At 41.7% G+C, this 22,275-nt stretch overlaps 1 protein-coding gene across 3 annotated transcripts in view; it reads right to left on the reverse strand.

Annotated features, from left to right (window-relative positions):
- LNX1 (ligand of numb-protein X 1) overlaps positions 1-22,275 on the reverse strand; it is a 131,806-nt gene that overhangs the window by 65,235 nt on the left and 44,296 nt on the right. The gene's annotated exons all lie outside the window — the stretch shown is intronic.

The raw sequence follows: 22,275 nt of genomic DNA on the forward strand, positions 1-22,275 counted from the left end.
GGGAATATTGGGAAGGAGGATAAGCAAAGTAGCTCTCTGGTGCTACCTTAAGGAGGTAGCCTTCCCTATAAGGGTATGTCCACACTACGGAATCCTGGCGGATCATCTGTCTCCGATTCTGCAGCTCGGCCAGTTTGGCAGATTCCGCCGCTGGCCCAAAAATGAACCTGTTCATTCTTCAGGCAGATGGTGAAATCAGCCTGACCATAGAATGGAGTCTATGGCACAGACGGATAGTGAAGCGAGAGCGCACGGGGATGAGCTGCAAAATCCACCGCAAGTCCTCCGTGTGTTTTCCTTAGTGTATACAACACAACAGATTTCTGCTTGACTACAATTGCTATCATGAGTTGAAATTTCAGCAGTGCTACATTGCACAAAGACATCACACACCCACAAGTCGCAGAATAGCTTTAAAAAAATTGATTCTTCAGAATAGGGTAACTGAGTAGAACATTACGAATCCTATTACTTTAATTTAACAGCTAATAGGAAATGCTTTCTGGCCTGTTATTGCTTTCAGCAGGATATCAGAACATTGTCATGGTCTGTTCGATGTTCTCAGCAGATTTCAAACAATGCTCCTTATTATGAGAAGCTTCATTGCTGTGGCTCCCGGTTAGATAAAGCTGGGCTATCAGGCAATGCATGACTCTGATCACAATACAAAGCACATCGTACATGTTTTCTCATGGAGCATCAGGCCAAGTTATGAATCATTGTGTTTGTTTTATCACACAGTCAATGTGATTAATATAGAGGAATTAAATCAGATGAAACGTCTAGTGAGAAGCAGTGGTTTCATCTACAATGCTTACTAGAAAGGCTGTATTCACACGTCCGTAGTTCTCTCTGCACACAATTGCGGACAAAACATAGGATTAATGTTTTTCAATGGCCCCGTTCACACATCCATTTCTTTAGGATTATCTTTAGGATTGTCCCACCACAGACAATTTCTTCTATATTGATGTTGTTGCAGCATTCACTGCACCAGCTGCTAACCCCCTTAAAGCCAAATGTAGTTTTACATGGTAACTGTACAATGGCTGTCCATGTAAAACATGGGCAACATGAGTATGCCAGAGCCGGAGCCATTTTTATAGAGGGGCTCTCTGTTCTGGCTCATAGAGAGGGATCATGAAGGTTATGATTTCCATATGCTCCAATAAGACATATCGAAGGGGTTGTATTTATAAGATAACCACTTGAAAATGTTAAAATATGTCTCTTATATTTTATGTGTGGAAGATTAAAAATCCATCACACAAAATCTGGTCTGGATAAGGGGTGGTCTTTTGGAGAGGTGTTAGTGTACCTTAAAGGAACACTTAGAAAAGGAAACAAAGGAGATGCACTGTACTTTGCTTAGTGTAAGGTCTAAAGGGGTGATGCATAATTTGTGTCTTTGGTTTTTCTGAAATTCCAGTGTCATGCACCTCTCCTGCACTAGGATTAATTATTGTTTATGGAGTGTTCCTTTAATTTCTCAATTTTAACCCTATTTTAACCTAGATTAATTTTGCTCTAACAGCTCTTAATTTTTTGCTATGTGTATGTGAAATGCAGGATTGGATGGGTGTAGGTGGTAGGTGGACAGATGACACAGACACAATCCTGCTCATTGATATTCAGCCTCTACCTGGATGAGCAATATTCATTTATCTTATTATATCTTAAAGTGTCACTGCAGGTGCAGCCTCTCACTGGTATTCATATGTAAATGGAACTACAATAAATGTCATGTAATCCGTGAATACTAGTGATGAGCGAATACTGTTCGATCGAATAGATATTCGATCAAATAGTTCGATCAATCGAATATTATCGAATAGTTCACCGAATATTCGAAAAATATTCGATAAGTGTTCAAATCCCCCAGCTTCCGGTTTTTACCTCCAAGTGGTCGAATAGATGTTTTTTCAATAATCGAATACTTGTTTCCATAGACTTTAATGGAATCAAATATTCGGGATTTTCACTATTCGCTCATCACTAGTGAATACCTAGAACAGGAGAACTTGGATAAGAAAAGGCAGCGTGTCCCTGTCCAATTTTTACAGGGAAGCATTTATTGTGTATTGCACTGTACAGGGATTGACATGATGTGATGTACGATGTAAGAAATAAACAATCCACATAAACAATGAGGAAAATATCAGCTTCATGCAGCTTGCTTGCAAAATCCTAGATAAGGAAACATGGTCACATCATCAATATCAATTATTAGTTTGGCCTGCAAAATAATTGCCATCAGATAAATGGATCCCAGGTCGCCTACTGTAAACAAATAGAGATCCTTAGTGTCCTAATACAACTTTAAATATCTGGGGTTGGGTGTGGGGTTCATGGTGTCTTTCTCCCATCACCAATTAAGTGCCCCATAGACCTTAGAGCCATTTTACACGGCCTGATATTGAGGAAGACGCAAGCACCTACCTGTCAAGTTAGCGCTCGCTTCCTCCTTGTTTTCATTCGCTATTGAGCTATTACATGAAATGATTATCGGCCGAAGCAGCTGGTAATTGCCCAAGTAAGGACGATGATTATTTGGTGTAATAGGACCCTCATACTCTTGTTGGTATAAGGTGTATGGGTCTCTCCCAACCATCTATCAGTGGAAAGGTCTTTGTTCTAAGAGAGAGAAGCTCCTGTCAAGCATACCCCCTTCCCTCCCCATTGAGAGCACAGGATTTCTCGGCTGTGCCAAATGTTCCTGTAAATGGGTAGGACAGGGGATGGATAAGACAGATTACCGATGGCTGAACCACCTTTATACGCCTCATAGCATCCTTTGCCTTCTGTACTCGCTCAGGCCCACTATTCAGTGAATGTTAATTATACTGCCGATACTATTCTTGTAATGATCCTATGCTTGTGTTCAACGTATACTACAGCTGTGTGGTACCCGTTGCCTTTGATGCTGTTTTACAATTACTGCTTTAACCACTTCTATCTACTCTCTCACGCCAGCCAGTATTTATATTTCTGTACAAAACATCTTGTAGATGTTTTATTTAAAAATATAATACATTGCAGCAATAATGAACAATAACATAAAAACAAGACTATAAATAACATATAACTGTATAGGATATACAAGTCCAAGAATCCACAAGTCCAATGCCTCCTACATGTTCTCCAAATGACTTTATGGAAACCCTAAGTACTGCTACAATACATCTCTGTAAAAGCCTGGTCAGGAAATACTCCACTATTGAACTGGCACTGCTATACTCATGAAATACTGGTACGGTGTCTGTTCTTTTTTTATTTATTTTTTTTATAATGCAAATTCCATATTAGAACACTATGCACAAAGGAGGTGTCCCATAAGATTCTAACTTACTAATAAAAGAACTGGTTACTGTCAGATGATTGATAGTACATAGTGCTAGGGATCTTCTTATAGTAAACACATGTTCACCAGTTGTGAACTATCAAAGCAACAGCTATTATCCACAAAATCAGCGCTCATTTATACAACATTGTTATATATCGTATATGTCAAAGCTGTGCCTCAATAAGCAGTGACTTCGATTTTTTAGCTCCCTAGTCATGTTAGGTATCTGTCTACTTGTCTGTACAGCCTCATGCTGCGTAGAACAGGCTATTATGACAATAATCACATCTATATAAGGTAGGACTGTCCTCCAAAACATGAAAGACTTGCCATGAGCGTAAACTACTAACATGCAGGCAGCGTGCCACATACATATGAGGTTTCTGGAGACGGCAGCACTACATATTCTGTAATTACAGCTACATGACTTTGATCATTGCTTATGTTTTACAAATCTTTAGTCTTTGTCACATCATTTGTAGCTATGTATTAAATGAGATGAAGTGTATTATTATAATAATAGGAAGAGAAAGCCACAACCGGCTGTCTTAAAAAAAAAAGCTTCTAGCCAAGCATTGTCGGTGCATGGTGGAGGAGAACTAGGACACATCTGTATTAGCATTGTAGCTCTGCTCCTTAGTGACATTTATAGAAATGTATTAAAAGGTTTCTTCCATTTTGATCTTGTCTTCACTATCTTTATATAAAGGTATACTCTACGTGTTTTCATCTGGTTCTATATAATATATATATAGGTTGCTCTACATGTTTCGCCGGGTCCTGTGTAGATAAAGGTCTGCACTACATGTTTTATCTGGTCCTGTGGACTTTTTGTCTGATCCCGAGTAGAAAAGGTCCACACCAAATGAAGAGGTGTTTTCATCTGGTCCTGTGTAGATAAAGGTCTGCTTTCTGTGTGTCATCTGATTAGACCAGAATCCTGCTTCACACTGATGAGGGGCAAATACCCCAAAACAGCTGTCTGTGGATGCCTTTGTAACGCTTATCTTATGTCGTTGCATTCGCAACAGAGTTAGGGTGGAATTACACGGGCCGATGGGGGACCGATAATACCTGTAAACGAGCAGCGATCTGCTAGATTGTTGCTTGTTTACTTGGCCTATTACACAGCCCGATAATCGTTAAACAAGGGCTGCAGGGACATCGTTACCGATGTCCTTTCAGCCTTTGTTTAAACTGTATACATACCTAATCCATGGTCCAGGGTTCCTCTTCTTCTTAACTTCTCCCTGGGTCCACGCACTTCAGCTTCACAGCGGCTTGTCTCTGCTGACAGGCCGCTCGGCCAATCACTGGCTGCGGCGGTTCCGGCCTGTGATTGGCCGAGGGGCCTGTCAGCTGACACAGGCCACTGAGAAGCCGGAGCGCACGGGACCCGGTAAGAAGCTCTGAGGAAGAGGAACCCTGGACCATGGATTAGGTATGTATTCTTCTTTGCTAATCGTCAGCGTAGGCCGCGCACCGCTATTAAACGTAGCGGTGCACGGTCGGCGCCCGACGATTATAGGTCTGAACTTATATCAACGATCAGCCGATGACAACGATCATCGGCTGATCGTTGTCTTTAGTACACGGAACGATAATCGTCCGAATCGGGCCGATTCGGCCGATTATCGTTCCGTGTGAAAGTACCCTTAGACTTTGACTTTTAGGGGCCATCCTGGTGTTTCCCTATTTAGGTCCCAATGCTCGCAACAGAGTGAGGACAGAGGGGCAACGTATTAGAGTGGTTTGCTGTTCTCCCCACTGGGAGGCACACCTCGGGAACAATTCTCTACTCCCACTACTGTGCTGCCACAACCTCACAACCTACATTTCATCTGGACCTCTGTGTGTAAATATATTTATATACATGTTTTTATTTAGGCCCAAGTGTCTGTGTGTGTATATATATGTATATATATATATATATATATATATATATATACATACATACATATATACACACACACACACACACACACACAGGTCCTGACTTTACATTCTCATGTTTGGTAATGGTAATGTAACCAGCAGAATTATTTGTAGATGTCATACAGCGACAACAAGATTTGATCATCATGTAATGGTTGAGTGATCTGCTGTTGTTGTATGCTAATGGTATTGACTAGCAGTAGATAGAGGGGACATAGATGTACTGTAGTGGTAACACAGAAATATGATGATGTTGTTGGCTCAGTAATGGATCGGCGGTTAGTGATAAGCTAGAGGAGTTGGCTTAGTGATTTGCTAATGGGGATGTCTCACTTGAATAATGACTAACTGAACAGAGGATTAATGTACACGTATTGCAACCCATTTAACTGAGAGGAGAAACATCCTGAGGGGTTGTGTATTACATAATAGCATTGGCCACATGGCTGTTGGCACCAGGATGTCTGCCAGTCTGTGTGTGTGTGTGTGTGTGTGTATGTGTGTGTGTATGTATGTGTATGTGTAAGGGGTGGGTCGTTTAGTGAAGGTAATTTTCTCCCAAAAAATGAGTAGAGGTAGCTAGATGTAGGAAGGCATTAACCAGTCATGGTGTATGCAGAAATATAGGAGCACTTTACTGCAGGATGAATAATTGGTTGGCCACACAGTATCCTATGGTTACAGTGTGTTAATGCTGCTGTAGGCGATATGTCACTGTGCGATCTGATGACTTATGGCAGAGCACATGCAGTATGGTAGGTTGACAATGGCTGCAACTCCAATCCCCCCAACACGTAGAAATAAACACAACCATTTATTGGGTGATTTAAGAGGTTTGGAGGATATACAGTAGTTAGTTGTCTGGATGACAGCAACATATTGTTTGCCAGCTTGAAACAAGTACTTGTATTCTGCATCTCGCACAGAGCTGCAACTTGAAGCTGGTGGGCCCCTCAACCATAATGCTTTAGTTATAGCACTGGCCTCCTCATATGGGGAAGAGCGGCTTTATGGGCCCCCTCAGGTTTTTAGGTCCAGGTGCAATAACACCTATTGCATGCCCTCTAGCTATGCCCCTCATATCACATATGCACATACCACAAACAAGTCAAAGGTAGCACTCACTACAAGGTGCATAAGGTGTCTAGCATAGTTCTTCATAATGAAACCTGAAAGGAGGTTGATTTGTTGGGCTGCCCTCGCCCTTGACAATGGTTACGGCTGTACCATAGGAATGAGGTTGATGAGGAAATATGCAGTGTACTATGCACTTATGGCACGTTGCTGAGTGATGTGCGCAGTCTCAGTTACTCTGGGCTGCCGATATCTACTTGGACCTTGTTCCAGTGAGTCAGTTTTAATGTGCATTTTGTTTAGTGCCTCTTGATTCCTTTTAACAATTTGTATATTTGTTTAGCCAGCTGACGATAACAAGATGTACACTGAGCACACAAAGTCTTATAAATTCAATCAGACAATCTGAGAGCTACAAGCTGTCCCTGTCATGCAATCTGGGTAAGCTACAATAATAAAATACGAGATTAAACACGGCTATTTGGTCCTCCACTCAGCCTAAAAGGTCTCTGAACAGAGGGGGTGGGGCGGGGGTGGCAGACTTAAAAGAACCAATGTAAACAGGTTAACCTGCTCTGTATATCTGCAAGTAAGGAACTGGAGACGGTAAGCAGAAGTCCTTACTACTTTAATGTTTGTGCAGTGTGATACAAAGCAATGCCACATATGTAAAACATAGTTTTATTATAAAAAGTGAAAAATATCCAAGTAATCATTGGAGAAGAGATCAAGCTCTCCATATCCTTTCATTCTACTGAGTTCAGAAGAAGAAGAAAAAAACATGCTAGGCTTTGTACATACATAGTATTTTAGTCTGTATTTGTAGCTAAAACCCAGGAGCGCATCAAAACAGAAAAAGGTGTAAATCATTCCATTATAGTTTTTCTGTGTTGGTTCCACTCCTGGTATTACTGACCAATATTATATGTGCACAAAATCTAAGAACTGCACCAAACTTTCCTTGCCTGTGAAACCCTATTACATGGGACGACATAGAGGAGCAAACAAGCGCTGTCAGCGCTTGCTTGCTTCTTGTTCTCCGCTTTCTGGCGCCTTCAGTACACGCGGCGGTAACAAGTTGAGAGACAAACGGCAGCAACGATCATCTTCTATTACACAGGACGATTATCGTTCCATGTAATTGAGCCTTAAAATATGAACAAAAAGAGACCTGTAATAAAACTGTACTGTATATTCAGGACATATTTAGCAATTCACACACAAGGTATTTCTCTCTTGAAAGAAAGGAAAACCTAAACTGCATATGACAGATTAGCCGGCAGACATAATCCTGCTCATTGATATTCAGCCTCTACCTGGATGAGCAATATTCATTTATCTTATAATATCTTAAAGTGTCCCTGCAGGAGCAGCCTCTCACTGGTATTCATATGTAAATGGAGCTACAATAAATGTCATGTAATCCTTGAATACACCTAGAACAGGAGAACGTGGATAAGAAAGAGCAGTGTGTCCCTGTCCAGTGTTTGCAGGGAAGCATTTATTGTGTATTGCACTGTACAGGGATTGACATGATGTCATGTATGATGCGAGAAAAAACAGGTTAAGGCTATGTTCACACTACCAATGAGACCGGCCAATCCGTGACCCAGATGGTCTCTGAAAAGATCATCCTGGTCAGTACTGCAGTACTGACTGGATGATCTTTAGCGCCACTAAGTTCTGATGCGGGCACATCAGTATGCGCCCGCATTAGAACTCCCTACTGCACACAATGGACCGTGCGGCCAGAGCCGCTCTCAACACTGTATGCACTGACAAAGTTTCCTGCAGCCGCATGTCAGTTTTTTACGGCGCCGCTGGGGATCCTGGCCGGAGTGTATACTATGTGTATACACACCGGCCAGGATTTCCTCAAAAGGCAGCACCACCTTAACTCTGTGGGAATGACGGCCGTTGTAACAACGGCCGTGATTCCCACGAAACTTAGGTTGTTTGAACATAGCCACATGAGCTTCATTCAGATGTCAGGAGTGAGTTTACTTGTTTATTATCTTCTTGAGCCCCACTGCCTCCCATTATCATTTTTTTGGGACTTCCTCTTAAAGACTGCCTGAAAAACATGGGTACAGCAATAGGCCATAGGCTGTATTTATGTTTTCCAGGCCTTTCTAGGGCTGCATCCAACTTTTTCAGCCACAGGTAAACAAATGCAGCACACTTGGATTCGGACAAACTCAAGCGTGTTTGAGATTCACTCATCCCTAATAAATACCGAAGATTGGATTCCAACCCATTTCTACAGTGTATTGTTATTTTTCAGATTTTAAGGTTTTTAGAAGATATAGACAATAAAAAGTCAGGTGGAGTCAGGTCAAGTACTTTAGACACCTTTTACAAATATGAGTATTATTTAGGTAAGCCTATGTTTCATGAGTTTCTCCCATCACAGACAGTTATGTATATAGATTACACATACCATAAAAGTCTGATTAAAGGGTTATACCCACTCAGAATGGAGCCACAGTTCCTCATTGCCAATGGAGAGATATACTTGCAGTCAATGGTTAATACAGAAACAGCCAAGTGGATTTTTCCATATAGGGACACAAATTGTAATGGACCCAACTGACCTATGTACAGCTCATATAAATATATTTCTGAAGCCGTATTGAAAGCTTTTGCCTCCTGCTATGATATTTATAGTAATTGCACACTATACCAATGCTTTCTCTTTGTAAAAGAAATTCTGCTAAAATGTGATACCTAATACATTGTCTAACAATATAACAATGCATATATGTCTGAAGATACAAGAAAGGATTTCTTTATCCCATAATTGCTTTATTCACAGTGAAAGGCTCTATTTTAGTACCGTGGAGGTTACGCACTGAAGGTAGGTTAACTGGGTCAGGAAGTGCATTCATCTTCTAGTGTGGTAAGCAGAATTTTGGCAGATTCGCTCCCTAGTGTATGGATCTGGGAAACTGAACTTCAGATATAATTCATCAGGACATGTCCCTCTATAGCACTAGAGTAAGATACATCCCTGTTTGTTTTATTCTTCATTCAATGAGTGTTTCCCAAGACATCAGCACAAAACCTACTGTTTATCTAGATGTAGGCGGCTAGTGAATTGCTTTTTGTGGGATCGCCACCTAAGTCATGTGTACATTTTGCTGAGCAGCGTATATGTTGTGGTTTACTTAAATGGTCCTATACGGTATCCAGAAATAGAGTTATTTTACAGGCAATCTAATCACTTGCAGAGGTGAAATCTGGGTTATGGAAGCTGTTATTGTAAATTCACATACCGTAATACTGGCAGATTGATCATGGAGTCCTGAGTCATACAACATTGTATAATGCATTACAGTATTTTACTTCTAGAAACAATTCTATTAGGGGAGACTACTTTCTACATAAAAAATGAGGAGCACTTAATGTCAGAATGGTACTCCAAAAGTCAAAGCTTGCTAGTGCTACACAAAAATGGTGTAAACCCTGGTAAAATATGAATAAATTCACTGCACTTAGCAAGCGACGATGCATACAGCATTGCTGCTTACCTCCAGGCCTCTGTGCAGAGTGCCTAGTCCAGCAAATGAAGTGCATGAGCAGTGATGCATATAGTACTGTATGCATTGCTGCTCAGTGTACAGAACTGGACAGCAGTGTATACTTTTTGTGGCCTATCAAAGCTGTACACTGATCAGTGATGCAGACATCTTTCACCTGCTGAACACATTCACTGGGCCACATACTAAGCATGTAAACGTCACCACTTAAAGGAGAAGTCCGGCGAAGATTTTTATTAAAGTATTGTATTGCCCCCCCCAAAAGTTATAGAAATCACCAATTTACAATTATTACGGGAAATGCACATAAAGTGATTTTTTCCCTGCACTTCCTAGTGCATCAAGGCTTCACTTCCTGAATAAAATGGTGATGTCACGACCCGACTCCCAGAGGTGTGTGGGCTGTGGCTGCTGGAGAGGATGATGGCAGGGGGATGCTCAGTGTCCCTCCAGTGCCCTGTGTCCCCCTGCCATCATCCTCTCCAGCAGCCACAGCCTGCACAGCTCTGGGAGTCGGGTCGTGACATCATCATTTTATCCAGGAAGGGAAGCCTTGATGCAGTAGTAAGTGCAGGGAAAAAAAAGCACTTTATATGCATTTCCCATAATAAGTGTATTTTGTAAAGTGTATTTACAACTTTTGGAGGGCAATACTTTAATAAAAATTTTCACTGGACTTCTCCTTTAAGTACACCGACTGGCCACTGAGAGGCGCCAGGCAGCTGTGATGGCTACAATATGCTATACTGAGATGCTGCACTACTGCACTCTTGTTGGCACTAATTACATGTGTACATCTAAACAGGCAAAATAAAAAATTACGTAGTCAAATATTACATCAAGTCCATCAAGTTCCACTAAAGGAAGATGATGTGGATAAAGGGGAGGGAGGAGGAAAACTTTAGTAAGTTGTTTGCTGATATTAATCTAGAGTATGGTAACCTATAAAATTTGCCTAAAAAGGCCATTATTACGTAAATGGTTTGTACTGCTGTTGGGAGATTTGTAAATTTTATGATTTTGTAGTCCAGTGCCTTTTGTGACAAGTTCCTATAGTGAGTTATAAACTTCTGTTGTGTTCTGTCACGTGTTTCCACCGTGAAAAGGTTCCCTCCTGTACATAATCTACTAATGAACTTCAGACGCCTCCAAGCTAGTAGAACCCAACCATGCATCAAGTGGCCGGGCAGTGGACAGCTTCTTTTAGAGAATTATAGATTCTTAGGGGATAGAGCTCTTGGCTGCTTAGGGCTGTCACAATGATTTTCTTGATTGGCCTTTACTGTGTAGCTGAGAATTTCGTAAACGCTGTATCTGCATTGTAAATTTTACATGTCGCTCTCGGACGATCCTTCCTTAATGGATATCAACATCTGGCACATTACTAACTAGGAAAAAAGATCTGCCTATATAAATTCTAGAGACAGCCGTAATGTGAATTATCATCAATTATGGAAATAAAGAAGAAGGCAGACCGGAGAGTTAAGGAAAAACAAATTACAGAATAAATTGTAACTTTTAGAAGGAAAATATATTATTCTTCTTATTTTTTTTTTACTATAATTTTTTTTTTTTTATAACTGTATGTCAACCTTAACCTTGATATTCATCTTTGACTTTTATATGCATTATGTGCAGGAAGGGTAATGTTCTAATTTATTTGTAGTTTATATACTCAAACAGTTATGTTATGAAGTTACTAAGGCTGGGTTTACACTACATTTTTGCAATCTGTTTTTTTTATCCGTTTTTGCGATCGACTACATTTTTGTGCACATTAAAAAAAAACGGATCTGTTTTGATCTGGTTTTTTTTATAATAAATTTCAATGGGAAAATGGATCAAAAGCGGATGCAAAAAACAGATTGCAAAAACGTAGTGTGAACCCAGCCTGAGCACTGTATCTTATCAAAGAAATGCCTATTGATAAAACCCAACAATGCCCCCTAGTGACAAAGGCAGCAAGAGATTTAGAAATTTTAAAGGGCTGTCCACTTTACATTCGGGAAAACTGTTAAAGTCATAGAGCTGTAGCATGAGGACAGTGACATATTGACATATATAGTAAAGAGGGGGCTCTGTGGCAAAGATCAAATTGGGCCCCCCTTGTGGTGTTGGAGTTATGGAGGAGAGCCCCCCCCCCCCACCCTCGGTCAAAACACAAACACAAACCCATTTTATCACCCTTTGTTTGGTCCTGAACAGTTTATTACCTGCTAGGTTACAAAGGTAGTCTTTTTTTTTTTTTTTTTATGTTCTTCTGGTGTCTGGCAGCAGTAAGGGGGCACCACAGCCCCTTTGCTGCCAACGCTGTTCGCACCAGGAACTGCAGGGCTCTTAATCCTTTAGCTCCCAATCTCCTGCTCTGTTCTAGCTCTGCAGAGCAGGATGACATCCCAGGTGTACTGTATATTCTTATATACAGTACACAGGGGGAAGAGGCTGCCCGATATGATCATGACGTCCGTCAGCCATAGCAGAGGGAGCAGTGATTGCTGCTCACCCAGTATCTAGAACAGTGAGTGGTGATAGCAATCCCCGCTCACTGTGCAGAAGCTGGTGGATACTGGGATCATGTTAGGCAGCCTTTTCCCCCTGTGTACTGTATATAAGAGTATACAGTAAATAGGGGCAGCCTCCTGCTCCACATAGTGCTGCTCAGCACGGCTAAAACAGAGCAGGAGATCAGAAATTCCAGGGCTTAGAGCCCTGCAGTTCCCCACACAAACAGTGGTGGCAGCAGTGGGGTCATGCTGCCCCTTACAGCTGCCAGACACTGGAACAACATATACAGTGGTGCCTTGGATTACGAGCATAATTCGTTCCGGGACCGTGCTTGTAATCCAAAGACATCCTTAAACCAAAGCAAATTTTCTGAATAACATGTAAAACAGATGAAACAAACAATGAGAAACAGCTGAACATGTGATATTATAAGTTACTGTACAGTATAACAATAAGCATGTGGATAATGTATAGTAAGTGCATAAACCTGAAAATACAGCAACAGTTTGTAGATACAGGATGGAGGTGCAGATCCCCGATAATGCAGGAGCGTTGTACAACAGGCTAGAATAGAGAACCAGAGCTGCTGTCAGAGGTCTGTGTGATCACATGACACCAATGGGGAAGGGGTGTGTGTTCAGCATGGACCAATCAGGAAGTGAGAACCACAGAGCTGTGCAGGAGCACAGAGACAGAAACTTTATATGCAGCTGTGTGAATGGCTGAATGTAAGTGCAGGCACATCATAGCAGCAGTGTGTATAACTAAATGTGTGAGTGTAGGCACATTATAGCAGCAGTGTGTATAACTAAATGTGTGAGTGTAGGCACATTATAGCAGCAGTGTGTAAAGGTGAGTGTGAGTGCAGGCATATTATAGCAGGAATGGAGAGGATGAGAACCACAAGGGCTGACAGAGACAGCAAGGAATCTCAAGGAATGAGCAAGGCAGATGTGGGCACATAAATGCGGCACTCTATGTCTGGGGAGTGAGAGGTTACAGTTATGAAGAGATTACCTCCACAGTCCTATCCCCTAATGTAAGCCCCAGCTTGAAGTGGATCTGCTATGATTTGGAAGGTGAGGGAGACTTCCTGGATCAGAGTACAGTGCTGTAGACCCTGCTATGCAGACCATGCCCCTCCCACCCAGTACAGGGAGCTCTTAAACCAAAGCAATGCTCTTAAACCAAGTTACAATTTTGAAAAACTTTGAGCTCTTCTTTCAAAACAGTCTCAATCCGAGTTACTCTTAAACCAAGGTACCACTGTATAAGTAAAAATTGATTTACAAAATTGATAAAAAAAAGTAATATAACTATTAAAGCAATGTGCTAACAAAACAAAAAAAGTAAACAGTTTTCAGAGTTCCCCTTCAACATAACAATATTCTGTAAGTAAAGTCTCTACTGCAATTTTAAGTTCAGTCACCCCAGATCTCCTGTTTGTGAAATTCTCATATTAAAATTAAAGATTTTTATACATCAGCAGATTCTTTAAAAGATCAAGGTGTGAATAGATTACCGACTGGGACATTTTGCAGGCGAGGAACATTAGAGATTCTAATTATGTAACTAGGTTGCTTTACTGTGTCTAACATTTATTTTATGTATTGCAGCGTGTGAAAGGGAAGGCTGTGCGGGGCTAATAGATGAAGACCATGTGCCGTTCCTCTCATCTGGAATGAAGTAACATGGAACAGTAGTTGGGCATCTCCTGCCTTGCACACGTTCAGTAGCTGGACTGACCTGTCCTCCACATACTGGTGTCCATCTCCTGCGGAGAGCGATATATTTTCACAGTTTATGTGTTTCTGGTCACGCAATAGACCATGTGGTGTTTAATGGCTTCTTTGCAATTCAGTTAAAAGTAAAGAGAGATAAAGGTGATGGACTGCACTGAAATGAAAAGCATGCCTACAGCTGGCTGTGTGAACGGGCGCTTAGTTTATTGCAGCAATATAATGTCTTTATACTCTTTACAAGACTCGAATTGCAAAATGAGAACAATAAAAGCTTCATCGAACAAATATATCATTTTTCCTTCAAAAACCTGATAAGAGTTTTTCTTTTTTAAGAAATGTTGGTTGGTAGATATTTGCAGTTCTTTGCTAACCTGGATAACCTGACCCATATGCCCTATTAGGACCTCATAGAGGGATATACTTAGGACCCCCTCTTTGAGTCAAAGTGAAGGACTGTTGACAAGCCTTGATTTTTGCACTGGCAGAATTAAAGGGGTATTCTAGGAAAAATTTACTTTTCCCCATTTACAGGATAGGGGAAAAGTAGGAGATCGCTGGGGGTCCGACCCCTGAACCCCCTTGCTAATCTCCGCATTGGACCCCGCTGCCGGCTCTGTTATGAATAGAGCCCCGGGTCGACCCGCGGCTCTATTCATTCCTATGGAGCGACGGAAAGAGCCGAGTACATCGATCTTCTGGCATACTTGGCTCTTTCCGATGCTCCATAGGAATGAATAAAGCCACGGGTCATGTGCCGTCCCTGGGCTGTATTGCTAACAGAGCCGGTGGGGTCCGATACAGAGATCACTAGGGGGGAGGGTCTGGGGTCCTAGAATACCCATTTAAGCCTTCCATGCATTGCATGAAAAAGTCATTCATCTGAAAAGCCGCCATGTAAACTGTATTTGTCCTGGAGTGGCCACTGTGATGAGATAATCTCTTTAATATAATTATTTTGTGTGTTTATTAATGGCGTATTTCCATTTCCAACTTTTTAAACACTATCCATAGCTGATCGGTGCCCGGGGGCAGTGTTGGACTGAGCCACCGAAGGGCCCCTCCCCCACTCCCACTGCCTGTCCAGCAGCTGGGGCCCCCAGACAGCCATAGGATGATGCTGCCTGTCCTCAGTGGGCCCCCAGCTGCAGCAGAATAAATACATGGTTTTGCTGGGTCTACCCGACTCTGAGGAGACAGCCCCGGCAAAACCATGTCCTGGGTAGTCCCGAGAAGCTCCACCCCCTCCCCGGGAAGCCCTGCCCCTTCCGGCGTTTGCGATCTCACTCAAGCAGAGTGGGGAGAGGAGTCGCTGGGGCACTAGAGGAACCATACAGGTGAGGTAAGTATATCTGCTTTTTGTTTTAAATACAGATGGAGTGGCTGGAGAATGATCAGGGAGGTACTGGTATGCTGATGAGGGGTAAAAGGATGAGAGGGGTACTACTATGATGATGGAAGGGCAGGAGGATGAAGGGGGAAGGAGGATGATGGAGGGGTAGTAATATGATGGAGGGGCAGGAGGATAAAGGGGGTAGTAGTATGATGGGGTAGGAGGATGATGGATGGATAGTAATATTATGGAGCAGGAGGAGGAGAGGGGTAGTAGTATGATGATGGAGGGGCAGGAGGATGAAGTGGTAGTAGTATGATGGGGTAGGAGGATGATGGATGGGTAGTATTATGATGGAGGAGCAGGAGAATGAGAGGGGTAGTAGTATGATGAAGGAGGAGCAGGAGGATGATGAAGGAGGTAATAGTATGATGATGGAGGTGCAGGAGGATGAAGGAGTAGTAGTAGTATGATGATGGAGGAGCAGTAGGATGAAGGGGTAGTAGTATAATGGGGTAGGAGGATGATGGATGGGTAGTAATATGATGGAGGGGCAGGAGGATGAAGTGGTAGTAGTATGATGGGGTAGGAGGATGATGGATGAGTAGTAATATGATGGAGGAGCAGGAGGATGAGAGGGGTAGTAGTATGATGGAGGAGCAGGAGGTTGAGAAGGTTAGTAGTATGATGATGGAGGTGCAGGAGGATGAAGGAGTAGTAGTATGATGATGGAGGAGCAGGAGGATGAGAAGGGTAGTAGTATGATGATGGAGGTGCAGGAGGATGAAGGAGTAGTAGTATGATGATGGAAGAGCAGGAGGATGAAGGGGTAGTAGTACGATAATGGAGGTGCAGGAGGATGAAGGAGTAGTAGTATGATGATGGAGGTGCAGGAGGATGAAGGAGTAGTAGTATGATGATGGAGGTGCAGGAGGATGAAGGAGTAGTAGTATGATGATGGAGGTGCAGGAGGATGAGAGGGGTAGTAGTATGATGATGGAGGAGCAGGAGGATGAAGGGGTAGTAGAATGATGATGGATAATATGGTCAGTAACAGTGTGATGGTATGTTTAGAGGTACAGTATGGTGATATATATAATTAGTTCTGTTCTGGGGTCACTTCCACACACTGAACCCCCACATAACTATGTATTCTGATCTCCCACAAAGCATTCAGTGTACAATACACCAAGAATCCTCCAGGTACAACAGATGCAAGCACTACAACTCCCAGCATTTACTGATAGTCTGCATCCCTCAGGATATGCTGGGAGTTGTAGTACATATGAGCTGCCACTGTAAAGACATATAGTGCTGGACCATGAGGGCTGATGGTTGTAACAGATTACGGCCACCAGAAGCTTCTGCACAACAATCACTTATTAAAGATTTGTTCCCTCTGAAACTACAACTCCCAACATACCCTTCATTAAAGCTTCATAAGTTTAGGGTATTCTGAGAGTTATAGTTCGACTGAAAACATGTCATTCACAAGGGAGTTATCACAGATCCAGATGAATCCAGAATAGGGCCAGGTCAGTTTGTCGCTTTTTACCAATTCTTCTTTGTTGGGCCCCAAGGATCATTTCCTCTGGTGGGCCCCAGGTATCCCAGTCCGACACTGCCCAGGGGGCAACTGCTGGGACCCCCCACTGATCCTGGGGATGAGGAGAAACATGGCCCTGAAAGAATTCAGTGGGGCTATAAGGGGAAAAGTTACCCTAAAACAAGTCAAAGTGACTATCCAGCTTAGAAAAACATGACCGCCTTCTTCCAGAAACAGCACCCTTGTCCTCAGTTTGGGTGTGGATTTGCAGCTCACTTACATTAAAGTGAATGGAACTGAATTGTAATATCACAAACAACCTGAGGACAGCTGAGGTGCTGTGCTTTTTCTAATCCTAGATAACCCCTTTAAAGGTTTAAAAAATTTTGGAAGCCCCATAGACAATGAATTGCCCTACATTCTCATGATCACTGGGGTCCTAGCAGACAGACCACCAGCTATCAGCTAGTAATTCATAATCTATAATCTTTTTAATCCTAAGGGTATGTTCACACTGAGTAAATGTGGCAGAATTCTGCAGCGGAATCCCGCCTGCCTCGGTGCCCCATATTTTGTCTATGGGAGAGCTCGTGCGCTGCTGCTCCAGCCCCTCTCTGTGCAAAGAATTTACAAACTATGGGACACTGAGGATTCTGCGGCTGAATTCCGCCACATTTACTCAGTGTGAACATACACCTACTCTAACCAATGTGGATTTTCTTTTTGCATAATTTGATTGGGTATCCAAATTGTATCTGGGGAAAAATTAAATCTGATATTATATATATATATACACTGTATATTGCACACAAGTTTCCATTGACCTGGTAACTAGCAATGCTGCTGTGTGTTGGGGGCTGGAGACCCTTATTCGTAATAGTGCATGGTAATTATATGATGACCCTATAGCTTGGTGCCTTGATCCCAGTTAGCTCATGTTAAGTCAATAAAACAAGCTGTAATACAAAGCTTATGCCTATAGAATTCTAAGCCTCTATATAACTATAGGTAAGAGGGGCCCTAGGGAACAATGTTGTACCCCTTTGTCTGCAGTCAGTCTCAGACATCTGCTTTTCTTCTACAACCATTGAGGCTGATGCTTAGTAAATCACAGCAGGACTCTCTGTATTGAATTGTCATCTATGCACTGAGGCCATAGTATCTGTGAAATATCACTATAAGTTGATGAAATACAGATTACGCTTTCATGAAATTAGTTATGAGACAATCTTGGAAAGCAGCCACAAGAGATTTTAAGTAGCCTTTTTTTCTATCCACTTAAGATATATGTTTGCTTTTCGTCACAAATATTAGAGAAACAGCCGATGTTAGGATTCCACTCTAAATTGAAACAATGATCTCTACATAGACTGAGAAATAATAAAAGAGGCAATGAGAACCATGCCATTTTCCATATGTCTACTATTGTTTCTGATAGGCCCTAGACTTATTCTCTATATTGCTTCTTGATGCCAAGTGAAGACAACAAATAAGGACAAAACTCTACTTGGTATGCATAGTCTGCAATTGTAACTGTTACTAGGCATGGCGGGGCAGTGTTATAGGTGGGCACAATTCTATATGGAAACTAATAATCATTGTACTTTATTATAGATATTATGGATATAACACTAAATATTTTTACAGCAGAGTAAGACTAGTAAGCATACCAGTAAACTAAAATGTAACATTTAAAAGGAAGCTGTCACCAACACAATTCTATCTAATCTATCCCCATCATATTATAGAGCCGGAAGAACTGAGCAGATTGATATATAACTTCATAGGAAAAGATTCAGAACAAGTTGTAACATGTTGATTAAAATCCCTGCTCATTCTGTGTTAAAGGGAACCATTCCCGTCCCGGATCCCGTTGTTGACACGGAGAAATCGCTGATTCTTCTTCTTGCGCCCATTATGGTAATGAGCTGAGATGAGTCCAACTTCCATAGGAAACGACGGACAAGTCCAAATTATTCATGAGGTCCTCTTCTCGTCGCTGGCCATCCACGCCTCCTGGAACTTAATTGACGTCTTCAGTCTTCAGTCTTCTAACGAATTCCCGCGCATGCGCCGTTGCGATGGTCTCGTCACCTCTTCTGCGCCTGCGCGGTAAACAGGATACGTGCTCGAGACAATCGGCGCACATGCAGTAAACAGTGAAGCTGCGGAGCGGCTTCAATTGTGAACTGCGCATGCGCCGAAAAACGACTGTCACGGCGCCTGCGCGGGATCCGGCGAGAAGAAAGAAGACGAGGAGGAAGAAGACCCAGCGTCAATCAAGTGTCGTAGACGGGGAGAAGGCTGGACTTCGGGCCCGGCGGCGCTCATTACCATAATGGGCGCGAGAAGAAGAATCGGCGATTTCTCTGTGTCAACAACGGGATCCGGGACGGGACCGGGAGCGATGTGGTAAGTATATTGAACTTTATGTCACTGTATGTCAGTTTCTACCGGGGCCACAGAGTGAATGGTTCCCTTTAAGGAGTCCAGTGGGCGGTGTCACTCAATGGACTGGACTCATAAGTATGGAAACATCAGAGATTTTACTTTTCCATAAACATTGATATATATCAATCTGCTCAGCTCCTTCTGCTCTATAAAATGATGTAAGTAGCTTAGGTAGCATTTTCATGGTGACAGATTACCTATCAGTCAAAGACCATGTTCACACTATGTAAAACAACGGCCACTGTTTGACACAGCCATTGTTGGCAGTTTTAAACAACGACCGCTGTTTTACATGTTCCTGCCGCCGATACTATCATATCGGCTGCAGAAACATTATTTAAGTACATAGAATTGTGCAGGCTGTATGGTTGTAAATGAGAAATCAATGCTTCATTGATTTTTAGTCACTACGGCCGCAAGACAGCCACACTGTGTGTGAACTGTCAATTCATTCCTGTTTGGAAGCAACGGCCGGAAATAATTGACAGGTCAATTATTTCCATGGTTGTATTAAATAAAGGCCATTGTTCGATACACTGTGTAGATAATTACCATTGTTTCAATTGATTTTAATGCTGTTAATTTTTTTTTATGACAAGAACAGCGGTTGTTATAATCGGCAACAACGGCTATACTTGTCATCAAAAATACCCTAATGATAATTGCTGGAGTCTTTGAGCCCCTTGGCTACACATCACTATATAACAACTATCCTACCAGAATGTTATGCATTTCCCGAAATGGTTGACATTCCTATACCCTTTGATGATATTTTGGAGAACATACACACCTAAAGTTCCTTTCTTTTCTTGTATTATTATGAATATTTGTATTCATGAATGTTAATATCATTTACTATATTTTGTTATCTTGGCACTATTGTGCTTTGTTTTTAAAACTATTTTGATACAAATTTGATTTTGTATTAAACATGTTGGAGAAAATAGAATAAAAAGTATTGAACCAGAAAATACACAGCGTGAACAAATTTATCAAACATCACAAGCCTTGGGGAAAAATTGGCACATCCTTAGAGTATCTTGTTTAGGGTTATGCTGTAAAGTAGCTTTTGTACATTTTGGCCATAGGGTGCAACAAATTCCTGGATTGTAACATTTAGGATCCTCTACCACTCTCAAGAGGCATCCGAGGCAGCCAGTCCTGGACCTCTACTACCAATTTGGAAGTACGGATTTCTAGTTAGGAAAATCAAGGAATATTTTATAAATGTATTCATACTTTTACCCAATGGAGAGATTTCTATAAGGAACAGATTTCAAGTAAGAACAATTTTTCCTAAATGGCCTGACAATTATAGTTTGTCTTAAAAAAGCCATATTCTTTACTAAGGGCCAGTTTAAACAGAGCAATAGCAGTTGAATTCCGCCTGCCTCAGTGTGACACTGTTTCTCTATGGGAGGGCTCGCACGCCTCCGCTCAAAAAATCGATATGTCAATTCTTTGAGCGGAGAGCGGCAGAAACGTACAAGCCCTGCCATAGAGAAACAGTGTCACACTGAGGCAGGCGGAATTCAACTGCTATTGCTCTGTGTAAACTGGCCCTAAGGCATGTTAAGTTGGAACTCCTAAATGAAGTCATGTATTTTCTTGGTTCTATAAATGAACTTCACTAAATGTCCATCCACTTTCAAAGGATTTCTTCTGGGAAGAAGAACCTTAACTATCGATGTACCCCTGCAGTTGTGGTATCCCCATTCCTTGGAGTCCCTCACGGATTGTCATTTGGCCCTACACTTTATGAGCATTGGACTTCATTAGTAGCCCTGGCTCATGAGGGCGTTTACTCTTCCTCTGGAACAGCTGGAGTTTAGATAGATAGTCCATCTTGACTAACGTCTATATATTAGGTATTACCGTTATAGGCAATGGGGGAGATTTATCAAAGGGTGTAAGATTTAGACTGGTGCAAACTGCCCACAGCAACCAATCACAGCTCCTCTTTCCTTTCAGCACTGCCTAAAGCTGAGCTGTGATTGGTTGCTGTGGGTAGTTTGCACCAGTCTAAATTTTACACCCTTTGATAAATCTCCCCCAATGGCTTTACTAGAAAGTTTTTAGAAATGCTAGCAAGTGTCTGTAGTTATACTTTGGAGATTGTTTTATTTGACATTGAGGAACATCAAAACAGACTGTCAGTTCTTGGGGCATCAGAAAACTTTACAAAAAAGAGACTTTAAAGCTGATTATGTAACAGTCACACATATATCGATAGCACTGCATCCGTCTATACGTTCCTGACAATTCTCACTTCTCTGCATTCATTGTTTGTCATGTGTTCAGGTTTTCTTTCACAGCTAGGGATTTACGTGGGCTGCAAACTAACTCACGACTAGTAATTACTATTCAGTATACATTCATTTCTGCATGCTTTACAAAATGATTAGAACATGAAGCTTCAAGGCTTATTTAAAAATGACATTCCATCTGTCATCAAAATACTTTGTTTAGACTCAAATGATGTAATAAATATATTCTTACTATTTTAGGCTGGGTTCACACTACGTATATTTCAGTCAGTATTGTGGTTCTCATATTGCAACCAAAACCAGGAGTGGATTAAAAACACAGAAAGGATCTGTTCACACAATGTTGAAATTGAGTGGATGGCCGCCATTTAATGGTAAATATTTGCTGTTATTTTAAAACAATGACTGTTATGTTGAAATAATGGCAGTTATTTACTGTTTTATGGCGGCCATCCACTCAATTTCACCATTGTGTGAACAGATCCTTTCTGTGTTTTTAATCCAATCCTGGTTTTGGTTGCAATATGAGGACCACAATACTGA

Source organism: Dendropsophus ebraccatus, chromosome 7 (assembly GCF_027789765.1).
Source record: "Dendropsophus ebraccatus isolate aDenEbr1 chromosome 7, aDenEbr1.pat, whole genome shotgun sequence".
Classification (NCBI taxonomy): domain Eukaryota; kingdom Metazoa; phylum Chordata; class Amphibia; order Anura; family Hylidae; genus Dendropsophus; species Dendropsophus ebraccatus.